Source organism: Triturus cristatus, chromosome 5_2 (assembly GCF_964204655.1).
Source record: "Triturus cristatus chromosome 5_2, aTriCri1.1, whole genome shotgun sequence".
In the NCBI taxonomy this organism is placed as follows: Eukaryota; Metazoa; Chordata; class Amphibia; order Caudata; family Salamandridae; genus Triturus; species Triturus cristatus.
The window spans coordinates 963,560,012-963,580,242 of NC_140588.1; positions in this window are offsets into that span (position 1 = coordinate 963,560,012).

The following is a 20,231-nucleotide window of genomic DNA, read 5'->3' on the forward strand; positions in this document are numbered from 1 at the left end:
ATGGCTCCTCATTAGACACATAATGAAAGAGAAGCAGAACATGAGAGTGGAAAGCCCTTTCAGTAAAGATAAGTCATATGTCTGACAATGGGCACAGTGTTATCCGAAATAAATTGCAGTATGACAATATGGCCAAATTGTTAGAATATACTAACGGTCAGCGAAGCCTCCTTAAACAAGCTACAAGTTGTGCAGAACACGGCTGCCCGTCTAGCAGCAAATGCCCCACCCGGAACGGCTTCTATCCCACTTCTTAAAAAACTCCACTGGCTCCCTGTGCGAAAGCGGGTGAAATTTAAGATAGGCTGCACTGTTTACAAAGCCCTAAATGGACAGGGGCCTTCCTACTTATCTGCTAAACTTATCAAGTACACCCCCCCACGGCCCCTTCGATCAGGCTCCAAGCTACTCCTTTGTCCCCCTAGAATTAAAAAGGCTTGCAAGGGTGGCAAAGAATTTACAGATCTTGCCCCTACCCTCTGGAACGAATTGCCCCTCCAGCTTTGCAATTGCCAGAGCCTCTTTCAATTCCGGAAGCTATTAAAAACCTTTCTTTTCTGAGTCCCTTGTGTCTGGCTGCAGCACACCGTTCTAAGTGTAGAGATACCCCTTTGGGGTGATTCAGTGCTATAGAAATTAATAATAATAATAATAATAATAATAATACTACTTAAGAAGTTCCCAAAAATACCTTTACTTACATGCCACAAAAACACAGAGTAGCCTAGAGTATCTCTCAACGTACACCACCCACAACAGCAGTTATGAAACACATTGAACTTTACAGAGAGAAAAAAAATGACAATTCTAGATCTATTCAACCTACAACAATTGTTACAATATAAAACAGTAAAGAAAAAATACTTTCCACATACCAAATGTCACTAATTTGCCATACTAGGAGTTGTATTGGTGTAAATTCCACCAATGGGCCCCCTACTCCTCCATGAATGAAACATCTGTGACCCGCCCTCCACACAAAAGGATACAAAAAAGCGATGGAATGGGTCAAATGTAAGTCCATCAATATTTTGCACACCATGTCACCTCAGTTTGGGCTCAGCCATATGCAAATCAGTCTTGACCCTGCTCCAATGGGAACAGTCCAGCCTGAGATGCCAGGCCAGGTCCTTCCTGAACCGAAACACAAACAACCCAAGATCAGTTTCACCCTAGTTAGAGCTAATCAGCCAGGTATAGCTTGGTTCAAGTGATACAGTGTGTACGGGACCCACGTCTTGGCATACTCCTCTCACTTAGGGTGACACATTAAAGTGTACCAAAAAGTGGTGGATGGAATTTTGGTCTAATTTTAGCCACTGGTAATTACTCGGGCCGCAACCCTAGTCCATCATTATTTGCACACCATGCCACTTCAGCTTGGACCCAGTTCTGTGCATATCAGTCTTGACCCTGCTTCAATGGGAATAATTGTGTCCGAACTGCCAGGCCAGGTCCTCCCTGAACTGGAATAGAAGCAACCCAGAACCAGTTTTGTCCTAGTTAGGGCTCATTAGCCAGGTATAGCTTGGTTCCAGTGATACAGTGTGCACGGGGCCCACATCTGGGCATACCCATCCACTTAGGGCACCATTTTGATTGAAATAGTCATAATTGGCTGCTATGTATTGCACTAATACATTGTATCCCTGTGGTGTCAGAATATACTAGGTGAAAGAAATATCACACCTTTTTCTGGGCTGACTATAATCAGGGCCTAACTCAGAATTGTTGGCATTTCCTCTGTTACAACAGAAAGCACTGAGTGAGGAAGGGCGATGCCAAGTTTAGAGCCATGGGCCAGTATTAGAGTTGACAAAGTTGACAAATTCTGTTGACGCTGTGAATAAACATACACTAGAACAACATTCATTGGCAAAGCCATTAGGTCTCGCCTATGCAAGATCTATTGGCTTTGTCAATGTTTTTTAGTCATGTTGTACGGCAGTGTGGCTGCTAAGAAGCACAAAGGGCTGAGCTTAAAAGGTATCTCATTTGTGAATGTGAAGGCATGGATAGGGATCTGCTGCCCCTTGATGGCTACCAACCCTGTGTTTATTGCTAACTGCAGAGGGTCTGAAAACCTGCCTGGTTAATATTCATTAAACAGGTTGTTTTGGAACCCTTTATGAATGGGATTTTGCAATGCAACCTACATAGATACATAGCTCACATCGCAAATTCCATCTCAACTCGCAAACGTGTCAGTGTGCCATTTACATTTCCTTGTTTGCGAACGTGGATTAATACATTAGCCTTTATTCTGTGTGCCTGGGCGATTGCATGTTTGGTGTGGTAAGAAAACTGGTTCACGGGGACTGTGTGTATGGGTAACTGTATGTCCGGTTGTCTGTGTGCGCTAGTGTTTTTCTGCTTGTCTGTTAATAAGTGTCTGTAGATGTGTTGTTCTGTGGGTGCAGGGATCTCTGCATGCGTGTTTCCATGTATGTATGTATGTATGTATGTATGCATATGGTATTCTTTTAGTGCGAAGCTCGCCAAAAGGGAGCAGACCACTGTACAGGTTCAAAGATAAACATTAAGTCAACTATTGACAGGAAAGGTAACTGGGTTGTGAATGGTAATTACATTGTGATGTAGTATTCTTTAAAGATCCGAGTCTTCAACTATTTCCCAAATTGGAGCAGTATTGGGGCGATTCAAATGGATACGGGGATGTTGTTCCCAATAATGGTGTGAAAATGAAAAAGGTCTGCTGATTTGTTTTTTTAGTTTTTGTTATACCTCTTAGACTCCAGTCTGATTGTGTCCTGGTGTCATGGTGTGCTGAGAACCACCAGAGATGGTGATCTTGTCTGCAAGATAAACGTGGGTGCTGGCCGTGATGGCTCTGTAAATGATGCGGCTAGTTTTCACGACTAAACGGGCTAGCAAGAGGAGCTAATGGACTTCCATGAGGATGGGAGTGATGTGATCATGTTTCTTCAGGCTCTGTATAAAACGTGCTTAAGCCTGTAGGATGCCTGTAAGAGGTGCCAGTGTGGAGTCTGGGAAGCTGTGGATAAGGGTGTTAGCACCTTCCAAATCCAAGCGGACAAGTGCTTGAACATCAGTTTTGCAGTTTCTTTCAGGAAGAAACTGTTTCACTTTATTTAGATGAGAGAGCTGTTACCAGACCATCTATTTTATAAATAACATAAAATACCATAATTTAGGGTATTTACCAATACCATATATTGGTAATTTGTTCCTTGCCGGTGTGGTTTGTGCCTGGTGTGAATCCACGTTGGCATTTGGTGAAAGTTGGGGTTTGATGCCTCCAGGTTCATGTCACTGAGCCAGACTTGTACTGTTTTTTGTTTGTTGTCCGTAGCAAATAACAAACACTCTGACTTGGTTTTGTTGAGCTTGCCATTTTTGTGTGTGTGTAAGTATGTGTGATCTATGTTAGTATGCGAATAGATGTAGTGTGCCCGTTTTAATTCAGTATACAAAACTGAAACTTCGTAATTCGTCAATCCTTGTTACTTTTGCATTCCCTACATGTGACATGTATGTTAATGGGTACATAAAACAACACATTACAAAAGCTAAACTCCATTGTCGATTTGTCGCCAAACTCCCCAAAAAAAAGATAGAATGTTACTTTTTAGGTCTCGGCTAGCGAAGGCTGCGCTTGCGCAGTCTCGCTCGCGAGACATAATGACTTGGAGAAGAGGGGCTTGAACCCGCCCCTCTTCTCCCCTCTTCTCCATTGGCTGGCCTCTTAAATGCTGGCCAGCCATTGGAGAAGAGCTCCGTTACTCCGAACAGGCCCCGTCCTTTTCGGATTCGGGGGCGTGTTTTTTTCAACTTTTCTAATTATCTCCTCCAGCCAATGGCAAGAGGAGACAAAAGCAAAACACGCCCCCGAATCCGGAAACGCCGCTGCCTTTCTCCGAGGCATGTCTGCTTCGCCTCGGAGAAAGGTAGTGGTGTGCTTGCCGTGTTCCCTCCCAAATTGGAATTGCTTTGAAAAAGTCCAGTGGTAAACTGGCCTCTCTTGGAGATGTATTTTTGTTTAGCCCAAAACAAAGTGTATATTTACGTCTTGGTATCAGTTTGAGCGCTTCCGTTTGACTTGTATGTCACGGTGAGGTGAATTCAGGTAGTCTGGCTCATGGATCCTAAGCTTGATAGGTAAAACCGAACATCTCCCTTATTTGCCACTTTTCCCTTCCTACGCGTGCTCTTCTCCAGAATCGAGGGAATCCGCACGTTTTGATCCTCGAAATAGAGATTTTTCATGTGTGGCGTTTGCAACCTTGTCTCGCAAAGAAACGCTCTGTAAGTGCTGTTCTGAAGTGCACGTTTGAAGAGTCTGACTGCGTTTCCTGCGATAAAGCTGTTGAACATTCGATGCCCCGCCCAGCTTCCGTACCCTGGGGAGCAGCCCTGTCACTTTGTTTACTTCCGGTCTTTGCTCCGCGGTCAGGTTGCCTAGGTGTGCGGTGATGTAATTGTGTTGATCACACGCAGCCAGTCCTTGGCCTGTTTCTTTTTTGTTTGTTTGTTTTTTAACCCTACAAAGATAATACATTATGTCATAGTTGCAGTTCCGCTTTTTAAACCTTTAGAATTATTCCCTCTGTAATGGGTTGCTGGATAAATCAGAAGAACAGTGGATAATTGTGCTATTGCTTTGGCACCTATGGCCAGGGGCTCCATACGGAAGTAAGTGGGCGTTGGTGTATGCTTGGAGGATTTTAGTAATAAATGCATAACGTTTAAAAAAAAAATTCGGGGGTGGTTGGCTCAACTGAGATGGGTCTGTCTGAAATGAAAAGGACTCTAGTTCTCATGCATAACAAGGAAGTGACAATCGGTCGAGTGATGGCGCTTCGACAATTGCATAACTTCACGGCACATCACTATCATTTGGTTAGCAGTGCTGCCAGGTGACGTCATGTGATCTGCTTGCCTCCAACCACCCACGCCTTTTCAGTCACAGTATCTTCTATTCAGGGTTTGCGGTTCTGATTTTGTCCATAGGTCGGTTTGGTTTATAATTCCCAGCGTGCAAAGCGCTGTAGACTAAAATGCCATAGCTCGCTGACCTCTTTATACCTGGCATGAGGCCGCCTGGCAGCCTTTAGAGTGGAGGATATGGACGTTTCTCGTAACCTAAACCGACTAATGCTGAAACGGGCACTGTGCAGATATGGACAGGATGTGAGCGAACTGAGGAGGTTTCCCTGTATGCCTGCGGTTGAAAAGTGTAGGTACGTACAGCTGGGGGCGAGTTATTCACGCAGAATACTCAGTCTCGTAGGATTTGGGGTGGGGGCCGTGGGGCTCCCACTTCTGGAGAGGAAATCTAGGACGAAGGACACAGTTCTGCTGACGTGTTCGTTTTGTGTGAAGGGAGCAGGTTGCCTTCGCTAAGAAAGTATATTCATAATATAAAATAAATATGTGGGTTGTATTATTATGGGTGCGGCCCATGTTTTCATTGTGATGCACCAGTCTTATGTCACTCGCTTTAGGTCAAACACAGCTACTGTAGTGGAAAGGTGCGTAAGATCTCGAAGCAAAGCACGTCACACTCTCGATGTCCAGTCACTAAGGACCTGATTTTTCGTTACCCCGTCAGTTACAGCCATAAACCACGTGCAGAGACATTCCCATGCTCCCGAGAACTACGAGGCTAGATAAATGGCAGGCATGATGTACTAATACTGATTATATAATTTCCCACTGTTTGTCCCTCCCCTCTTTTAGTAGACTCGCAGTGGGCTGCAGCACCCCACCTCATTTTGCTGCGCTTGCTATTGCAGCGTGCCCCTACACGTGCTTGATCTGGACTCAGTTGATGTAGACCCACCCTTAACCATCTCCTCCGTGTGCTCAGTGTTGATTTTGTCCTCGTAATGCGCTCATCATGTGCTGTAGGCTTTGCCATACTTAAGTGGAGGTAAAATACTAACCACTGACTGTTCTTTGGGTTGCATTCAACTTAACTTTGTTTAGATTGTGTTTGAGGAGGTTGTCATTTCTATTTTTTAAGGGAAGGGATATGATATCTGAGTAAGTGTACTTTACATTTGGAGGCGTTTTCAGTAGATGCCAGTCATATGTGAGCAGATCACTCTGTGTACATCTTAAATTAAACTGGCACATTATTTATGTGTACTGCAGCGCATATTTTCCCAGCCATGGCTGAGTACTGTGCACGAGTCATACACTGCATGCATGGTTGACGGTTGCACTATTGTGTGGATAAAGAAGTAAAAATGCACATCAGGTTGGGCTAATAAATACCATAGTAAAGTTATCAGAAAAACATGATAATGTTCCTTCCACACGCCCCGAACTTTGCAAATATTTAAAATAAGAATGAGCACACTTTAAACTAATTTAGCTGTCCTTGGTTCTCAACAGTTGGGTGGCCCCTCGTATAGTATGTCAGACTTTTCTATCATCCATTGCCCTTGTTTTGAGTGTCTTCTTTTGGTTCATGGTCGTACTTTGGCAAACTTGATTTGTTGGTTTTAACAACATTAACTAATTCCTGTTACCGAGCAGGTAGCGCCACCACCTTTGCACAGTTTAAGTTTCGCAAGATGGTGGATCTGATATGTTGCAGCATGACTAATTCTGAGGTTTGCTATTTTCTGTGTATGTATGTCCGTCGGGAAAATTCTCGGTTGCATATAAAACCAAAAGTCAGTTTTCTTGTATACGGAATACAAACCTTACTAATAACTGCTCATTAGCTAGCAGTGTTATTCTAAACTAAACTATACTCCACGCTACAAGTGTAGCGCTTTGAGCAGCTGTCGTGGATTAACGAGGCGCCTTGATGAGGATGGTAAGAGACTCCGCCCTTCAGGCCCGCACGTGAGTAGGCCACCCAACCTGGGTATTTTATTTACCACCACTGTTTATCCAATTACAATATCCGGAAATTATGGTTAGTAGTTGTGTTGTTATAATCTTTAGCAGCATGTCAGGGACAATGTGTGGTGCAAGTTGCAATGGCCTTCTGTCAAGAGCCCTGGCACTTTTTTTTTTTTAATACAATTTAAGCACTGCCCTAGAGTGCACTGGCTGGCTGTGTGGGTGGCTCTGTGGGTGGGTGGCTCTGTGGGTGGGTGGGTGGCTCTGTGTGTGTGTGGGTGGGTGGCTCTGTGGGTGGGTGGCTCTGTGTGTGGGTGGGTGGCTCTCTGTGGGTGCAAATGCAATAGGTCTCGCATTTGATTGATTAAGCTATTGACATTGTAAATAACAATGCCGTTTCTTTAAATGTTTTAAAAACAAAAACATAAACAAAAATAATGTCATGAGCAATGCCAATAGCTCTAACTTTAACAATGCCGAGGCCATTGCATTGTAAATGCTTGTTGTTTATGGACTCAGGCGTGTTCGTGTAGGTTTTTTCTTCCTAACGTGCTCGCATTTTTAAGTGTGTAAACCCTTCTCATGGATCAGACTCCTTAATCGATCAAACAGAGATAAGATTGTACGGGTCCCGCCCAGGGCCACACGAGCGGTTCAAGAAGAATAACATCTTCCGTCAATGTTTAAACGGAGGACGCCTGGTGTTCGTGGCTTTACCAAAACAGGACAGAGTAAAATTACACCCTGCTGACGAAAACGACACGCATTCTTTTGAGACAGCATGATGCATGGCCCGGGGGAAATACATTTTGTTGACAGAGGAAAGCAGCAGTTCTGTCCCGTGCTATTTCAGGGTATTTGCCGCATTACGTCATTCTTGCCCACGAATCCGGGGTCACGTAAAAGCCTGACCCACTAAATGCACGTTCGCTCGTGCTATGCCATTCAAAGTCACTGCAAGAAATTCCCATCATATTTTTAAATCACGCATTTAAAACAACAAAGCTACAGTCACTTGGCATTGACCTACTTTATTGTAAACAGACATAAATACACGAGCTCTACGAGAAAGAGCGCGTATTATGTTTTGTGCGGATTATGAATACATTTAAGCATTTTATTTGTATTTGAGTAGTAGTTTTTTCATAACAAAATTCTAAACCTGCTTCATACGATTAATGTAATTTGTTAAAACACAGGCAAACGTTTCGCTCTACTGTTTAGCTTCGCATCTCCTTTTCATCAGCTCAGGTAGTTAGCTAAAGTTTCTGAGGGAATCCGAGTTTTTTAACCTCCCATTTTCTGATAGGCGCATATAAACCTATTTGCACCAGGTCTCACGTCTGCGGCTGATTCACGTAAAATACGTCGTCCGTAGCATACGCCAGGGGCGTAACAAGCCACAGAGGTCGCAGAACAGGAGTACACTTTTATTTACTTGAACGTTCCAGGGTGCTTGAACGTTCCTATGTGATTCGACCCCAAAGCTGCCAGTTCCCCACTTTTAAAGGTGCTAAGAGGGCGCAGTCATTTCTATTTGAACTATTTGTATCTGAAAAGTCCCTGAATATTGTATTCTATTAGAGGACCGGAGGCTTCAGATTATGCTTCTCTTTCATTTACTGCAAACCAACAGCAGCCAATGAGAATCATGATAACGTATAACATAACATTCCCAGAATGCTTATTGTAAGAAAACAATAACCATAGAGACTAGCTCTATATAACAGTCCTCAAACCGGAACACCTCCTCTTTCTTTGCTGCTCCTCACAGAGTTAAGTGCTCGATTTCCAATCTTGCCTTCTCTCTTGCTTGGTAGTTTCAGTGTATGGTTGCAGCCTTTATTGTGTAGTTTGCTGTGTATTTTGACAATTTGCTGGTGCTTTGTATCTCGTGGTGCTTTGAGTTTCTCGCGCTCGTCTGCCGCTTAGCGCACTGCGCTCACGCGTTTCAACGGCCGATCGGAGGGTGGCGGTTCCACTTATTAAGCGCTCCTCACCTTCAGTTCGCGCCTCCTCTGTGCCCCATTTCGCCGCGTTACCGGCGGCGGGCGGTGCTCTCCCTCATTCGAGCCCGCAGTGTGTATTTTGTGCCTCGCGTCGCGTAGCCCGATTGGGCTACTTTTGGGCTACTTTTGTGCTACCCGACGCCTACTTTCGGTTTTTCCTCCTCGCTCCACGCGATTCTGCCTCGCGTGTCGGTGCTACAGGTTGTCCAGAAAAGTGCCCTTCAATTGACGCCTTCCCAGGCTGTAGAATAGTGGCAGGCCTCCAGCTGTGTGCAGGCTGGTAGGACAATTGAGGCTCTCTGTGCCCTATGGGTGATTGAGTACAGCTTTGCTGAGGAGCATATTTTTTCTTTATACGTTCAAAGTGTTTTGCACTAGGGTGGCTTCCCCTTGACTGATCCCTTTGGGATTTATATATATATCTATATATATTTTTAGGTCTTGACGTGCCGCCTTCCCCTTAGTAGACATGGAAGAGTGGGCCTACTTTGAGGAGGACGAGTATGGGTACTATGAGGAGGAGCATGCCCCCCTCCTCGAGGACAACCTTGTGCAGGCTTTAGACGCCTCTGTTCAAGACTCCGTCACTAAGGCGGTGGAGGTGGCGGTCCCTAAGACCGTAAATAAAGCATTGGCTGCGGCATTAAAGCCTATTACACCACAGCTGGAAACTTTTGCCAAACGTCATGGCCTGTTGCAGCAAGATACCGTACAGGCGTCTACTTCTCAGGGGGTAAATCTAAATCTAAATCTATCAATTGGCCGCATGCCCAAACGATCACCACTCTTCCTCCCCCTTCGGCCAGGGATCACCCATATTCAGGGGCCCCTAATCCTTTGCCTGCGGCGTCCAGGGTGGTCACGGAATACGGTTACTGACACGGACTCCACCAGTCACACTATGTCTCCCAAAAAGAAAAAACCCAAGAAGTCGGTGGTGCGCTCTAATTCGCCCCCAGTCTCTCAGCCTTCTACACCCTATGACTTCAATCCACAAGATATAGTGCATCCTAGGTCTTCAGATTGGGCGCCTCCGCCGGAGGTGGCGGACTACATCCATCAGAATTTGCGTCGTAGTTTTGACAGGGATGTCAGTAACCGCCTAAGATCTGAATGCCCCCGTCCAGATGTTCCGGACAAGGTCGCAGAGACCCCGGACATAGACCCTAACATGTTAGCGTTCTTGAAAAAGTTCCAGAAGGATCCTAAGAAGGGCATCGACCGCGCCTGGCGCGGATGCCAAGATAAGTTATTAGAGACTATTGGCCCGTTGTCTAAGATCTTGGAGATGGCTCTGAAAGCCAAAGAGTCTGGAGCATTGATTGATCCTGACATACTGGCAGGTTGGACCCAACGCGCTATCTGCTTTCTAGGCAATGCAAATTGCGCCATTTCAGCCGAGCGCAGGAAATCTCTCCTTATGCGCATGGATACTAACCTGACTGAATTGGCTGGGGCTGAACCAGGCCCCCTGGCGGACGGCTTGCTCTTCAGGGACCAGTTTGTGAAAGACGTCTCCAAATACGTAGGGACTTTCACTAGTTTAGACAAGGCCCAATCAAATATCAAAAGGGTGTTCACTACTGGCCTTTTTGGAAGGGCCGGTCGAGGCAGGGGCCGCTCGCCAGGCCGCCAGTACCATCAGGGACCCGCGAGAGGTGGATATGGCCGAGGCCGCGGAGACTTTCAGGATTCAACCAGAGGTGGAACCTTCTACCCCACAAGACGATCCAATCGTCGTGGTTTCCACCGCGGTGGCAACAGAGGAAACTCCAGTCCTCAAATTACAGCAGGTAAGCCCAGTGCCTTTGTCTGTTTATCCTCTGGGGGTTCGGATTCGCCATTTTCTTCACAATTGGCAGGCCCTTACTCAGGACGCTTGGGTTCTTCAAACAGTGCAAGGCTTTCGCACAGACTTTTATCAAACTCCTTTTCAGGAGTCGATTCCCAACCCCCTATTTTTTTCCCAACAAGACGTGCATTTTATAGATCAAGAATTAGACGAGCTGCTGCAGAAGTGCGCGGTGAACTATTGCGAGGACGACGGTCCCGTAGGCTTCTGCAGCACCGTGTTCCTCGTACAGAAGAGGGGTGGGGGGTTCCGGCTGGTTCTCAACCTGAAGGGGTTCAATTCCTTTGTCCTTTCCCGTCACTTCAAGATGGAGGGTATCCATCTTCTGGTGGATCTCTTGAGGCGGGCGGACTGGCTAGTCCGCCTTGATCTCAAAGACGCATACCTTACGGTGCCCATTTTTCCTCCCCATCGCAGATTTCTACAATTTCAGTGGCGCGGCAGGCGCCTGGAATATTTGGTCCTACCTTTTGGTCTTTCCTCAGCTCCGTGGTGTTTCACCAAACTCCTGAAGCCGGCATCTCAGGGAGCAGGGTATACGTCTTATAATCTATCTTGACGATATTCTGATTATGGCTCCCTCAGCGCACATAGCATCACTTCACCTGCAGCTAGCGATGTCACTATTAGAGAGTCTGGGCTTTGTAGTGAACAGGGAGAAGTCAGTTCTCACTCCGACACAATCCCTGGAATTCCTGGGATTTGTGGTCAATACGCAGTCGGCACAATTGCTTCTGCCCAAACAGAAAATCAGGGACCTGAAGAAGGAATTGAGAAAGACTCTGGACAGACAGGTAATGTCCCTGAGGGAGATCGCTCGTCTGGTGGGCCTATTAGCATCCTCCATACAAGCGATTTTCCCGGGCCCTCTACACTATCGCGCTTTACAGCGCTTAAAGATCAGACATCTCCAGAAGGGCCTTTCTTATTCAGACCTTGTCCCACTCATGGGGGAAGCCCGAGTGGAAATCCAATGGTGTTGACCCATGTGGAGGCATGGAACGGTCGGGCGATCTTCGGATCTCACTCCGAGGTGATCATAGAATCGGATGCCAGGAGGTCGGGCTGGGGAGCCCGCTGCGGGGAGGTCACTACGGGGGGGCAGATGGGCTCGCCAGGAGTTGGAACTTCATATCAATTGTCTCGAGCTCCTGGCGGGCTCGTTTGCGATTCGCACCCTCTCCCCCAGGAAGGTTTCATGCTGTATTTTGTTGAGAATGGACAACATTTCAGCTGTACGCTATATCAACAAGCTGGAGGGTACCAGATCCCCGATGTTGGCGGAGATAGCCGAAGACTTTTGGCATTATTGCCTAGCGCATCAGATATCGGTGATTGCAGAATACCTTCTGGGGCAAGACAATGCGGTGGCAGATTGGCAATCACGCCACTTGAAGGATTACAGTGATTGGAAACTCCATCCATCTCTGTTCCATCAGATCCAATCGCTGTGGGGCCCCTTCCACACAGATCTTTTTGCCTCTGGACTGAAGTGTCAGTTGGAAGCATTCTTCAGCTGGAGGCCGGATCCCTTGGCGAGAGCAACGGATGCATTCACTCAGGATTGGTCCCTGAACCTTCAGTACGCATTTCCCCCCTTTGCTCTGATACCCAGGGTGGCGAATCAAGTTTCTTGGCAGGGAGCGGAGATTGTGATGATTACTCCGATTTGGAAATCGCAGCCGTGGTTCCCATTTCTCCTGGAGATGGCGTGCGACTGCCCGCTTCGCCTCCCTTGCTTCCCTCAGATACTCCAGGACCCTCAGGGAGAGCTCCACCCGCTAGTTCTAGCGGGACAACTGTCCTTGATGGCCTGGAGGCTTTCCGGCAACAGTGGTCCTTGCCAGGAATTTTGGAGCAAGCTTCCACCTTTATTCAACAAGCTTGGGCCCCTTCTACCAGAAAGAGATACGGATCGGCCTGGAAGGCCTGGTTGGGTTGGTGCTTGGAGAAACATCTGGATCCCTTGGAAGCAGATCTCTCTCACATATTGAATTTTCTATCTCAAAAGCCCGTCGGAGGTTTATTTTACAGATCAGTGAATAATTGTCGTTCCGCCATTTCAGCAGGGCATTCGCAGCTGGATGGCCAGCCGGTAGGCATGCACCCGGTGGTGTGTAAGCTTCTGAAAGGAATTCGCGTCTCCAATCCACCTAAGGCTAAGTGTACTTCTTTGTGGGATGTTTCAAAGGTTTTGAATCTGTTTGATGCATGGCCTAGTAATGAATTATCATCTCGTAAACAGTTGTCAGCTAAACTTGCCATGCTGTTATGTTTATCCTCATGCCGCAGGGTGTCAGATGTTAAAGTGCTTGATTTGGAGGGCAGGATTTTTTCTCCTGAAGAAGTGTCCTTTGTTATCACTGCTCGTACTAAAACTTTTTCCAGGTCTATAGATTACAATGCGTTTCCTTTGAATGAAAAACTTTGTGTGGTCAAATGTCTTAAGGTATATGAGGATTGTACACGATCACTTCGTCCTTCTGGTTGTTCCAGGTTACTTATTGCATTACAGAAACCGTTTAAACCTGTGACTTCCGCTACTATTGCCAGATGGCTGAGATTTGTTATGTCAGCAGCAGGCATTGATGTTAATCTGTTTGGTGCACATTCAGTCAGAGGTGCTATGGCCTCCAAATCGTTCATGCTGGGTACCAGTATACAAGATATCATGAAAGCGGCCGACTGGTCTTCCAGCTCTACTTTCAAGCAGTTTTATTATAAACCTGTAGGCGATGTAGCCTCTGTGGTGTTACATAAGCGTTAAACTAGTATAATCTGAAGCCTCCGGTCCTGTAATAGAATTAAAAATTAGCTAGCATTCGCGGCAAGAATTTTCAATTCTATTAAGGACACGGAGGCGAGGATTATCCCGCCCAGACACAACTGAATATTTGTGATGATTCATAATGTCATGTTACCCACCCTGATTTATCAGTCGATGACAATTATTACGAGTATGATATTTCTGTTTCAGGCACTGATCAGAAAGGAGATTAGACCACACTGTGGTCCTCAGAAGAGTTGGTTCCATGATCTTCACTTTCCAGTTCTACATTTTCTGTGGTTCCAGCCTCTTGGAGTGGTTTGGATGTTTTGCCGTTGTTGTCGGACTTATGCTAATAGACTTGGACTCTGCTAGTTGGGCAAAGAAAGATGAGGTGTTCCGGTTTGAGGACTGTTATATAGAGCTAGTCTCTATGGTTATTGTTTTCTTAGAATAAGCGTTCTGGGAATGTTATGTTATATGTTATCATGATTCTCATTGGCTGCTGTTGGTTTGCAGTAAATGAAAGAGAAGCATAATCCTCGCCTCCGTGTCCTTAATAGAATTGAAAATTCTTGGTGCGAATGCTAGCTAATTTTTTTATCCCTGTTTTATAGATGGGTTGTAGTCAATTCACAAAGGTGCGCAAGAGCACATAAAAGAGTACCACAGGAGTACTGTCCTAAGTACACCAAAATGCCTTTGTGAATAGTCCCCACAAAGTTTAGATGAACTGATTCTTGGTACAGTTGGAGCAGAGCCAGATTCAGAGATCGGTTTAAAAAGCATAAATACGAGTTTTTGCTGCTGTCTCAGCCAAGCACTAAATGAATAAACAAGATATTGCAGAATCAAAGAGAGAGGCAATTGAAGCGCTGAATTGGCACGTAGACGAGCGCTGTTTTTTGTCCTCCTTTTTTGATGCCGTATCTGAACATTTTCAAGAAAAATATCCCCAAACCCAATGAAAAGCAAGACCTGTGGAAGTACACTTGTACGGTAGTAGTATTTAAAAGCAAATCCTACCCCTGAGGAGGGGCTGATGCAGGCGGGTAGCCCCCTATTATGTGAAATGCTTAGAATACAAGAGACCTTGTCATGCATCTGGTATTCGTTTGCCCTGCTGTCTATCATGCCGTTGTCATGCTGTTTGTGAGTAGTTAGTCATGCAATCCATTATATAAAGTTTGTCTCAAACCGTCATGCAGCCTGGCATACCACCTGTCATGCAATATATCCTGAGGTGGTTATGCAGTAATTATGCAGACTGTCATGCATGTGAGCATGCACTCATGTAGTGGTCATGAAACGGTCATGCAAGGGTGGTGTAAATGTACATATGCATATATTGAGTGAATGTACATACATTTATTCAAATGCTAATACCTGCCGCAACATATCACAGCCTACAAGATTGTTACCGCGCTGTTAATCCGAGAACATGGGCATTTTGAGCAAGCAGCCATTTAATTGCACCTGTGGGTAAAATGAGGGTAGATGGACCTCCTCAAGTGCCATCAGAAAAACCAGACTTACTATTTGGAGAAAATAATATCCCCCCACCCCAAAGGAATTATGTAATGTGTTGGGGAAGGAATGCTCCCCACCTGGTAACATGGACATAAAGCCCCTGTTCTGAGTAACCCAGTTTTGTGATATCTGTTATCCTGACAGTTTTGTTTTGGCCTAGCACGCATGACCATCATGCATGCACGCTGTAGCCTAGGTGATCCTGTAAATTGTATGACCCAGACCCTGGCTCTGGGGTCTGGAGGGGTGCATTAAAGGTACGTTCAAGCTGACACAAGACTAGTGTGCTGTGACATATACATTGAGATGTGGTGGCAGTGTGCCATCTGTTTTGAAGTGATAGTCTTGAACAGGTCCTTTTCCTGTATAAGGGACTCCTGGCCCACCCGGCTTTTCAGGTCACTGTTCATCAAGCAAGAGGTGCGACAGTGACCTGAAACACTAACAGATACAAATGACTGCTTTGATCTCCTCAGAGGATGTCGCTGTCAAACCCGGAAGTGATCAGCGCTGACTCTGCTGACTATCCTGGTCTCCATGGAGCATGCCAGAAGAGCCCCCGGGCACATCAAGTGGGGCTTAGGACAGTGCAATTACATGCTGAAAGAATCGGGCAAAGGCAGGACTCAGCCTGCGCCTGTCTCAAAAACACTCAACATGTGATCATCACATCCTGCCACTTCTTCACTGAAAAGCCTTGGACTGCTTGCCTTGCAGCCACTGATGGTTAAATGGTGAAGTGCTGTACTTAGTGCTCAATTTGCAGGAACACAGTGGGTCAGTCCCTAGGTCAACAGATACAAAATGCCCTAAACAGGGGAGCGTGGCCAGGCAAGATGGCTGATAGGATGCGCTTCTAAGAGGCTCCTCATTGGCCCAGCCTAATCTTTCAAAATCCTGCTGTAAGAAGTGCTGTTCATGGCTCGACGGCCAGCACAACTTACCCCATTGCAATCCTGCACCCTAGGACTGACATCAGCATGGGAGCGATCTCCCCCGAAGCAGATACTGTTGGGGCCCGTCTTGGGCCTGATCACTGTGACTGGAGTTTGGCTAGGCTTCTGGAGCTCCTTGCAACCTGCTGGGCTAGGGCTGCCTGCGTGGCCCGGGGCTTCCTCGCCTGGCCCAGAGTCAGTGTCCCGCGTTCGGGCCGCAGGTAGGTGGCGGCCGGCTCCTCCTGTCCTGCCTAGACCTGCTGCATCGAGGAGTCACCTGCGGTAAGCGGCCCGTGTTTTGAGATTCCTGGGGCTCGGGCCATCTAGCTTGGCCATTGTGCTTATGGGGTCCGTCTCGGGTCATCTTTTCTGCCCTGCTCTTGAGGACTCTGTGGCTGCCGGGGTTTGGCAGGTCAGCCTTGTACAGGTCCCAGGCCTCCCCGCTTGATGCCGCGGGGCCTGAATCCAGTCATTGTAGGCCTCTCCCTGCTCCCTGCACTTGCTGGGGCCCACCTACTGCTCCCACATGTGCACATATCCAAGGTGCATGGAACAAACATACTATTGCCCATAATTATAGACTGCTGATGACTTCTAGGCCCTGGGGGACTCTTACTAGCAATATTGCGAGGGGCAACATGTTACATGGCTTGGACCTGCCGCCCCATCATATCCCCCCACCTGGTGGCTAGTGGTGCAGCTCACACTGGGTCACTGCTGCTGGGGCCACCACCGCATGCTGAGGGACATTCAGAGGACACTTGCCCAGTGGTGCACTTCTCCCACATGGATACACGCCCACAATTGGGCAGACTTCCTAACTCCTGCGCATCTCATCTGTTCGACCTCTTGCGGGGTCGTTGGAGGTTCAAGGATCGGCATTGCTGTGTGGACAAGACAGGGACATCGGGGGACACGGAGGACTGTTGGGGTTTGAATTTAGCCTGATGCGGTGACAGGTGGGGCACAGGGATTGCCCCCCGAATCTCGGGTGGAAACAACACTGACAAACTCCTAGGCCATGAGGTGAGACCCTAAGATCCTTTTGGTCCTCTTCATGGGGAGAAACATCATTGAGCAGTATATCACACTGGCGTCCTCCTCGCAGAGGAGATGTGGCAGGCTTTCACGCTTGGGGATCTGGAGCCTGGACTGTCCGCTGAGGAGCCATCATGGGCAGGGCTCCGTGCTGCTATCCAGGGCTCCTGGGTGGCCCTCAACAGAAAAATTGAAACTATGACACTCGAGGTGAACCTCCTCCATGCGGATCTCCAGAAATTATCTGACATGCTTCGCGTCGCTGAAGGATCTATCGCTGAAATCCAATCTGAGGTGGCTACGGAATCAAGTGGCTATGGTAACATCTAAAACCATGGCCTTGGAGGCACAAGTGGAGGATGCAGAGCGGAGGTCCTCCCGCAACAATATATGCCTTCTGGGGTTCCTGGAGTGAGCCGAGGGGGAGGGGGCACCAAGAGCTTTGTCGAGCAATGAATCACCAACACACTGAGGCCGAATGGCCTTCCCCCTTTTTTTGTAATTGAAAGGGCACATCGGGCACTAGTGGTGCTGCCTAGGCTAGGGGCACTGTTGCGAGCTATTATAGCCTGTATTATGAACTATAAAGATAGAGACTGTATCTTTCATGCAGCCTCAGAAAAGGACAATGCTCACTTCGAGAATCACAAGATTTCTGTCTACCCAGACGGAAAGTGCAGGGGACCCGTAAAAGCTTTCTGGAAGTCTAGCTAAGGTACGATCAATGGGCCTCCGGTACATGCTACTGTATCCTGCTCGTTCGTGGGTGCTGTCAGGGGCAAATCCCACTTTTTCAATACACCAGAAGATGCCTGGAGGTGGCTGGAGGTATGGGACAAGGTCCCCAGGGAGAAGAAGGGGCCCCTGGTGGGCCGGATCCCAGAGTACCGGGGCGGGGGGCTCGCAGTTCAAATGGGAGGACATGAGGGGAGCTTGCGTCTGGTAAGCCCTCGATGTCTGGTAGTGAGAGCCCGACGAGGATTGTTATCCAAGGGGATGGTTCCATGGCGCTGGCTTCACATGTTGTTCCTACTGTTTATCTGGGATTGGAGGAATTGGATGTGTTGGATCGTTCAGTTTTCCTACTGTTGGGTAGAACACGTTTCAGGTTGCAGTGCAAATGAAGTACCAGGTTGCTCGTTTCCATCAGTTGGGATTTCAGAGATGTGCGACTGCATGGGGGAAGATGTGGCCAGCACCTGGGGATATGGGTCATGGTGCTCAATGGCTGATTGTACAAACCTCATAACATTTAATGTCAGGGGTTGAAAGACTTCTCCAGAAGATATAGAGTGCACTCATTTCTCAGGCGCAGCAAGGTGCAGATAGCCAGCCCACAGGAAACTTATCTTGTGGGTGGGAAACCTCAAAAATTGGGGGGGGGAGAAGTGGAGGAGGCAACTATTCTCTGCAACTTACTCCTCATTTGCTATGGGGTGGCCATCTGTATTACACTGGGGGTCCCCATTTCAACATATTTACAGTAAGGCAGACGTAGAGGAGCCGTACCTCCTACTCCAGTGTGAACTGGATGGTAAAGACATTACGATCTTCAATACTTATGCCCCTAATGTGGATGATAGACACTTTTACCAGAGAATCCAATACCTATTAGAGGGCAGCATGGGGTCTGATATGGTCAGGAGATTTCAATTGTATCCTGATGGTGATTGGGATCGCCACCCGCCGAAACCGGGGACTAAGCCCTGGATGACTAGCTCCCTCACCACGGTCATGTGCAACCTGAGTCTCCTAGATGGATGGCGTGTGCTGCACCCTAGGGACTGAGATTTCACGTATCACTCTCTGACACATAACACTTATAGCCACCTGAACGACCTGCTGAAGACTGGGGTGGACCCTGCGTGGTTGGTCGCATTGGTGCATCTGTGTTAGTTCCTCTCAGACCACTCTAACCACTGGGGATTAGACCCAGGACTAGATGGAACCTACTAGGATATTGCCTTATTGACTACATTTGTACAACAACAAAAGGAAACTGAATGCGTACCTTTGAATTCTATTAATGAGCCTTGAGAAAGCCCCAAGCCCATGAGCCATAGCGGGCGAAACACATGTCGGCTGCTTGTACACATGTTATTCAGTGGTTGTAAGCAGGAGCAGGACACTGACCTAAAGACCAGCCCGGATGGCGTTGATAACCTACATTTGCAGGAGGAACGCAGTGCTCTAGTGCTTCCAAAGGAGGGAGGAGAGCGGTTCGACAGAGAAGACATTGTGACATCATCCTCGAGAGGCATGCCAAATACAGTCGGAAGAGAAAGCCCGGGACGAGAGAGAGAGACGCCGGCAACGAGTGAAGGAGTCAACAATGCGCAGGACAATGGACAGAGTGTTGAAAATCCCTGGGGTCTGCACGGAGATCCAGACCAGACGGAGAGAACCGACGAACCCTTGGCGAGGGAGAGTGATGCAGAAGGAGGTGAACCCGGTTCCCTGTGTATGGTGTTAAAACCCAGTGGCCAGAGGAATGACACGGACACCCCAGGTCCCGCGCCATGGCCCTGGAGATGGGTTGTGGCTTGAGGCAAGTACCCTCAAAGGGGTCAGTGTGGTGGTGGGGTGGGGCGGCACAAGAGTGTTGTAATGTCCTGCGAGACACGTTCTAGTGTCCCGTAGGAAGCTGTCATCCCAGCCACTCCCTCGAGGGCTGGACACACTGCACCCCCACACCCATCCATCACGGGTGCCACGAGTGACGTGGCCCCGTGTACTGCTTGATTTTCCCGGCCTTTCTTGTGTTAAAGGGAAACCAATATGACTTCAGTCTCTTTCCATCCAAGTCTAAGGGTTAGAGTAGTGAATGGAGCCTATTTACTAGGCTCTTTGACATGATCCTGTGCTCTTCCCCATAGATCAGGGCTTGCACACATAGCCTAGGGGATAGATTCGTTAGTATTAGGGATAACCTGTCCTGTAGTGAGGGTATTTCATGGAGCCGTGCTGAATTCAGGCCTGGTAGGCCTCAAACGGGAGAGACTCCATCTTTCCTTCTGCTCCGGCAGCTTGAGATGCTTCTAGGTTAAGGGTAATGTTTTAGTTATGAGGTGTTATTCGCTTGGAGAGAACCGGTTCAGGCCGGCCCTTATCGAAGGATTGTATTTTTCTTCATGCCGAAGACACTACATCAGGCCGGCCGGCTGGGAACGTGTCCTTGGCACGGGGAGGTACAAGAATTTGGTGGGCGGCAGGTTACGGGCTGGAATTTTCCATGAGAGAATGCACCTCTATATTAGTGA